The following is an 8,126-nucleotide window of genomic DNA, read 5'->3' as shown; positions in this document are numbered from 1 at the left end:
CTGAAACCATGTACATTTATTAATATGTAAGTGAAACATATGAATTAAACAGGTGACATCTTTTTTCTCTTTGTGTTTAAACTGTTTTTGTTATAAATTAAAACAAAGGCTGTCAAAAGGTTAAAATATTTTTAAAAGATCAACGGGGGTTTTGTACTGCAGTTGATGCATCCACAGTAGAAAATTGTCAGTTCGTTGTAAGAGAAAATTACTTATGCAGGAGTGTGAAACAATTTGTTTTCAATTACTCGTATAATTTTTTACACAGAAAAGTGTAAAAAGTATTGTAATTTTTTTTTATTAAAGGAATATTTTACACTAAAATGTATGTAATGAAATGCGCTTGTCTTCAGTATTATAGTTACCAACATCCTTCAGAATACACTGCTCAGAAAAATTAAAGGAACACTTTGAAAACACATCAGATCTCAACGGGGGCAATATGCTAAATATCTATACGGATATGGATTGGGGAATGTGATAGGAATGAGAGGATTCCTCATCGTTTGATAGAAATGAAAATTGTCAACCTACAGAGGGCTGAATTCAAAGATGTCCCGAAAATCAAAATGATGCAGAAATTCCTGCTGATGGGTTAAGGACCTTCTTTGGCCCTGTCCAGCTCTCCTGGAGTAACTGTCTGTCTCCTTGAATATCCTCGTGCTCTTGAGACTGTGCTGGGAGACACCGCAAACCTTCTGGCAATGGCACGTATTGAAGCCCATGTGGTGCACCTGTGGTTAGTTTCCTTTACACCAAAGCAGCTGAAACAGATTAACAACCCCCTGTGCTACCACTAACTGACCAGATCAATATCCCAGGAGTTTAATTGACTTGATGCTATACTCCGATTAAAACTGTTCCTTAATTTCTTTTTTTTTTGCAGTTTAGTAATGTAGTAACAACTCTCATGTATATTTTAATTTACAGCATTAGCTGATAGATTTTTTTTCCTGAGGAAATTTGGCATGTACTGTACCTGATATAGCAGTCAAAATTGAATTGAATCAAATTAAAAGATTGAGAGTCAGAAATGAATGAAATTGCAAAAGTTTTCATTTTGGAACATGAAAATCAACAAAATCTGTTCACATGCCTTCAGTTTGGAAAGTTTTTATGAGGAAAAAAAAGTTGTGTTCATTAAAACGATTAGTTTTCAATTATACATTTACTAATTGTCTTTCTTGTTTTTCACATTAGGGTTAAGCAATATGGCCAAAAAAAAAGATCCCTATATATATATATATATATATATATATATATATATATATATATATATATATATATATATATATATATATATATATTTTAATATTAGTTGATATCGATAATTATCACAATATTTATACACAATAGTTTTTCATTAAGGTGGGGGGGGGGTACAATGGTGTTTCATGTATTCAGAGTTGTTCACGGTGTTAAAGGGATGGTTCTCATGCTAAACATGGCCAAAGTTGTAAAAATTAATTTAAAGAATGACTGAGAATTTCTTTGCCAAAGATCTTACTTCTGGGTTGATACAAGTTTCGGCTGTTTTTTTTTTTTTTTTAATTGTGAATCTAATGACATAGACTAGAGCAGAACTCCTTATATGAGCATTTCTCTAGGAAATGCACACTAGTGCACATGTAGACCAGAGGAGAGCATGACTGCGCACGTAAATGCGCTTCAAAATCGTCTGCAGCGCTGCATAGGATTTGTTTGAGAATGCCTTTTTGGCGGGGGAGGCGTGGTTTAGCGATGTCTGCGACAAGAGAGAGAGTGAAGAGACGAGTGGCGGTAAGTGGTTCAGGTGCAAAATGACTTAACAGCTGGGTTTCGTTGCAGTAATTGGTGTGGGAAGTCCACATATAAACGGTTGGAAACCAGCTCGAGGAGAGAGGTGGCCGAGGAGTGGCCGCCAAGATGCAAACTCCATCAGGAACATCGGGAACACTATTTACGGACATCATCACCTCACTCGCCGGTCTGCATCAGGAAAACAATCAAGCCCTGCTGGAGTTATGGGCGGACCAGGAACATCGGTTTCAAGCCATGATGTGAGCCCAGCAGGAGGACCGCGAGCTGTTCCGGAGCTAGCTAGACCAGGAGCTTCGGATGAAGCTGGCTTCCCCGAGTTCCATCCCTTGGCAACGCCAAGGCCATCCTCGACAAAGTGGTACTGGAACAGTTTGTCTCTCGTCTGCCGAAGATGACTGCCCAGTGTCCCGGCGTCGCTGGATCTGGCCATTCAACTGGCGGAGGACCGGCTGGCCGCATGTTCCGGGGTCGGCGAACCACTCCCGTCCATCTCTCTCCTCTGTTGTCTCTCTCTCTTCCCTGTCCCTTAAACCCGTTCCTTTCCCCAGGACCCATTTTGGTGGGCCACTGAGGCCACTCCCCGCTGGAAGATGCCTGCCGGGTTGCGAGCTCCTGTCAGGCGAACGGGGACGCTTCACACGGGGGAGCTCGATGGGCCTCATGCAGCCACCCCACACAAATTCCCTGATCCACTTCCTGCCACTAGGGCGGCGGGGAGGCCTGGGCTGGCTTGTTGGCATTGTGGGGATCCGGGTCATTTGGTGGATAGGTGCCTGGTCCTGGAGGTAGGGACTTTGGTCCAGATCCCGGATGACCCGCAACCGCAAACCAATTGGTTGGCTTTTGAATAGTTATTGGGATATTTAACAACGGGTGTCTCTGGGAAAATGAGACGGCAGGAAAAGGGGGCGAGCACTCTGCGGGGACAAGAGACTGTGCCGGCACCCAGTGGGATGGTTTCAGAGGAACCAAGCGGCCTGGTGAGGCTAAACCTCTCCAGTCATGAGGACTTTCCTCTGGAACAGTCCCAAGACGAGACGCTCAAACATGCTTTTGAACAGGTCCATCCTCCAATCTGACCACGCGCTCTCCTATCCTTATTTTGCCATTATTAAAGACCAGTTGTATCGAGTGACCCAGGACGCGCAGACAAAGGAAAATGCAACCCAGTTATTAGTATAACGGAGCTGTCAGGAAATGCTTTTCCAGATGGCGCATTGTAATCTGATGGCAGGTCATCTAGGGGTGGCAGCGACATTAAACCGTCTAATGACAATTCTTTTGGCCAGGCATTCACGAGAACGTGTGCAGATGATGCACGTTGTGTCGGGAATGTCAGTTGGTGAACCCACCGGCCACCCTAAAAGCGCCATTGCGCCCTCTACCTTTAGAGCAGGTCCCCTTCGAACGAATTGGTATGGACCTCATCGGGCCATTAGAATGATCAGCATGGGGACATCGCTTTGCGCTAGTTATCGTAGACTATGTAATGCAATATCCAGAAGCAGTGGCGCTCCGCGACATCTTGGCGAAGAGTGTGGTGGACGCCCTGTTTCGTTTAATCTCCCGTGTGGGAATCCCTAAAAAGATTTTCACAGATCAAGGCTCGGCGTTTATGTCACGCATGTTAAACAAATTGTACGAATTATTGAGCATTAAATCGGTACGCACCAGCGTCAATCACCCACAAACGGATGGTCTGGTGGAACGATTCAGTCACACATTGAAAACAATGATTCGTAATTTGTGCAAGAAGACACAAAACATTTAGATAAAGTGTTCGTATTACTACCAACCTCCAGCTCCAAGCTGTTAGCAAAGTGGCAAGGACCCTTTGAGGTCACACAGCGAATAGGAGATCTCAATTATGAAGTAATACAAACAGACAGAGGCGATTAACAGCAAATCTACCACCTCAACCTCCTTAAAAAAATGGAGTGAGGAGGAGTCAGTGTTGCTTGCGCTGGCAGTGAGCGGAGAGGAGGATCTTGGGCCAGAAGCGATCGTCAAAGAGAAATCTCTCGCCCCTTCAGCACCATATTGAGACAGAGCCAGGCGTGGGGGTTCGCAGCCGCCCATACAGATTACCTGGACACAAAAAAAAAAGTGGTTCAGACGGAATTAGAGGCAATGCTGGGGATGGGCGTAATAGAGGAGTTCCACAGTGATTGGGCGAGCCCGATCGTTTTGGTTCCTAAAACGGACAGCTCGGTGTGATTTTGCCCACCCAAGCGTGTTCTTATGCGTGTTTATATGATATCATGGACGGGAGGCCGACTGACGAACACCCTTACCCCGAGAAATGGCTCGGTTACAATGATCCGGTAAAGAAGTCACGCCAGGTGCTGTAAAGGTTGTCAGATTCAGGTAAGCTAACCTTAACTTCGCTAGCTATGTGCTTGCTCACCTAATGTTAGATTTTATAAAAAATCATTTCATTTAATTTCATTAATCATATATCATTCATCATAGAAGTCTGTTCTATGAATACATTTAAGATCAGTAACAAGCAGTTAACGAAGTACAACGAATTTTGCATGATTACCATTGTCCACCTATTTATTTCATTTTTATGGTAGTACAAGATATTATGGTACATTACAATAGCTCACATTATTCCTGTAAATTACAGAGATTGTAGGTGATAGCAGGCCAGCTAGCTACATTTCTCATTCAGATATTGACCTACGTTTGAACACCACAGTTATGTATACTGTTTTGTTTTTTAGTGCATCTCTCACACGCATACACAAACACAAACTGTGCTTGGTTGGGGTCCCATCATATATTAGTTTTCATGCTATATTTTAAGTACTAATGTAAAAATGTTTAATTATTTCCACAGATGCATCGATGACCGCCAGTGATGCAGTGGACCACTGTGAGGGTGATCAGATCCACATGCCCCTGATCTTGCTGAAAGTCACCTGACATTACCTGCTGTGAATAGTTTTTTTTTTTTTTTTTAATCTTAATTTGATATTTTATTATCTTTAATCTATGATTTGAAGGAATAAGTCATGTCAAGTTTGCAAGTTAATTCCATCTTGGTTTATTACATATGCAAATTAAATGGTGAAGTTTTATAGGATGTGCAGTAGAATGTGTCTCTTGCTTCCTGAAAACATCAAACACTGATCAACAAATCACAAATGATTTTATATATCTTATATTAAATTATACATTTTCTAAAACACAAATCACAGTCTTGGGCAAACCTAAAATACATTTCAAAGCTTTCACAGTTGTCTTATTTCAGAATCATTCATTATTATTATACTTGATATTTACCTACATTATTCATTGATTAGACTTAATATACACCTACCAAATTTTACCTTTAGCTTACCTTTTGCATATACACTGTGCAGAATTACTAGGCAATTTGATTTTCTGATCATTTTTTTTTTTTTTTTTTTTTTTTGCTGGGGGTGATGACTGGGTGCACATTAGCTTTTAAAAAGACGAAATCTGTATAACAGTACATGACCCACTTTCCCAATATGTAAATAATAGCAGGCCTCGGTACTTTTATCATTTTTCCTTGCTGCTCCATCAACTCCTTCTGACAGGATGAAGTAGTTAAATATATAAGTTACCTCTGGCCACTTCTTAATTTCGTCTACCCACGTTAACAGTGACGATGGATGGGACAATTTGAGACCATTTGACCGTCGTAAGAAGTTTTCTTCGTGCTCCCAGTTTATAGCTAGCTATAAACAATATTACAACTACTGAACTAGTTACCGGATGTGCCGTATCAGTTTAGCAGAAGTCGGATGACAAAATGCGAAGTATTAAAAGTGGGCGGGGCAGAATAAGGTGAATAGCTCCGCCCACTGCAAGCAACCAGCCGGAAAGAATCAGAAAGTTGTATTTTTCTTTTATAAATATGATAAAACGAAATACTTTTTGGATATATGAAGGATGCAGTACTACGTTATAGGTACTCAAGATTAACATGAGATTAGGTGAAACTGTGTATGTTATGTACGCTTTAACAATATAAATATCTTAACAAAATTTAATTTCTGTATGTTCTCTCGAGTGATATAGTTTCAAATCAAGAAACAGGTTTGTGTTGCCTAATAATATTAATTAGAATATTACGGTTTTTGTCTCTTAGAAATGCATATTTGATGGTAGTTGTTTCACTTTTAGTGAAATGGATCCGATCACAATCGTTCAGCTGCAACATTTTGAGTTAGGATTGTGTTTTTCTGAGTTTATTCATTAAAAGAAGTATGGTTTAGATCATTTTAGTCCAAGTGGTGATGATGTCGATAAATGTGAATATCCAAAAAATAAGGTGATATTATAGAAAACATTCCAGATTTCAGCAATATTTATCTATTATAAATATCAGGAGCTCAGCAGTGTTTTGGAGTCTTTAAGTCTTTAAATCTGTTACTGTTCAATGAAAACATAGATAAAAAGATTAGAGAAGCTACTGTTTTTTTTTTTTTTTGCAAGAAAAGCAGTTAGTAAAGGAATAGAGTGTAAAGGGGCGGTCACACTGCACTTTTCGTCCCATTGACTTCCATTCATAAGCATGCAAATGCGTCAGACCGGAAACGCAGGCTCATGCGAAAATTTTCGCATTTTGCTGCGTTCGAAAGTTCAAGTTTGGTGAACTCTGACCTGCGAATTCGCATCACGTGAAGTCGTGTGACCAGTAGATGATCGATACGTCACTGCGTGACCTCTCTGTACAGAAATTAAAAAAATTAAGTGCTTATTTTAGCCGTAGAGCAGCATTCTATTTTATATAATACATATTTAAAAGATAATAAAAAAAAGAAGCTGCATGGTTCGCAGTGTCAATGGAAACAGGAACAGATGGCACATTTGAATGAGGACACGTTCTATATTTTTTTTATTGTTTAGTGTGTATATACAGGTCCTTCTCAAAAAATTTGCATATTGTGATAAAAGTTCATTATTTTCCATAATGTAATGATAAAAATTAAACTTTCATATATTTTAGATTCATTGCACACCAACTGAAATATTTCAGGTCTTTTATTGTTTTAATACTGATGATTTTGGCATACAGCTCATGAAAACCCAAAATTCCTATCTCAAAAAATTAGCATATTTCATCCGACCAATAAAAGAAAAGTGTTTTTAATACAAAAAAAGTCAACCTTCAAATAATTATGTTCAGTTATGCACTCAATACTTGGTCGGGAATCCTTTTGCAGAAATGACTGCTTCAATGCAGCGTGGCATGGAGGCAATCAGCCTGTGGCACTGCTGAGGTGTTATGGAGGCCCAGGATGCTTCGATAGTGGCCTTAAGCTCATCCAGAGTGTTGGGTCTTGCGTCTCTCAACTTTCTCTTCACAATATCCCACAGATTCTCTATGGGGTTCAGGTCAGGAGAGTTGGCAGGCCAATTGAGCACAGTAATACCATGGTCAGTAAACCATTTACCAGTGGTTTTGGCACTGTGAGCAGGTGCCAGGTCGTGCTGAAAAACGAAATCTTCATCTCCATAAAGCTTTTCAGCAGATGGAAGCATGAAGTGCTCCAAAATCTCCTGATAGCCACAGTGGACCAACACCAGCAGCTGACATGGCACCCCAGACCATCACTGACTGTGGGTACTTGACACTGGACTTCAGGCATTTTGGCATTTCTTTCTTACCCATGATTGCGGTTTTGAGTAATGAACCAGGCTGGGAGTTTTTAAAAGCCTCAGGAATCTTTTGCAGGTGTTTAGAGTTAATTAGTTGATTCAGATGATTAGGTTAATAGCTTGTTGAATTAGAATAGAGAGTTCTATAGAGTTAGAGGGTCAAATAAAGATGGAAGAGATGAGTTTTAGCCCATCCTTGAAGTTGGTCATGAAACGTATCAAACTTAGGTACTACTGGTATACTGTAATGTGTGTATATATGGGTCATTATCACCATAGAGTGCCTTTCAACCCTCACAATACTCACATATTTTGATTTTAATTTACCATTCACTTTATGTCATGTCATAATAGTAGACACTCAAATACTATAATAAATATATTATCTGAGCTCCCACAATGTTTTTTTTTTTTAAATTATGGGCCATTTTTTAGAGCATCAAGCATAGATATGTCCACCCTGTCGTGGACATATAAATTACAGTTAAATATGTTTTCATTGCACTATTAAGAGACAAATTATACTTTCTGAAAGGTATGATGTCCCTTTCCTAAACAGGGTTATTTGTTTGATTTCAAATTATAAATACATAAAAGATTTTATGTAAACAATGTTTTTTTAAAGAAACTCATACAATTCGCACATGTATTTTTTCTTATTTGGAGAAATATTTGAATATTTGGAC

The sequence above is a fragment of the Carassius auratus genome, chromosome 27 (assembly GCF_003368295.1).
Source record: "Carassius auratus strain Wakin chromosome 27, ASM336829v1, whole genome shotgun sequence".
Lineage (NCBI taxonomy): Eukaryota > Metazoa > Chordata > Actinopteri > Cypriniformes > Cyprinidae > Carassius > Carassius auratus.
The sequence above is the reverse complement of the archived record's forward strand: the minus strand, read 5'-3'. Positions refer to the sequence as shown.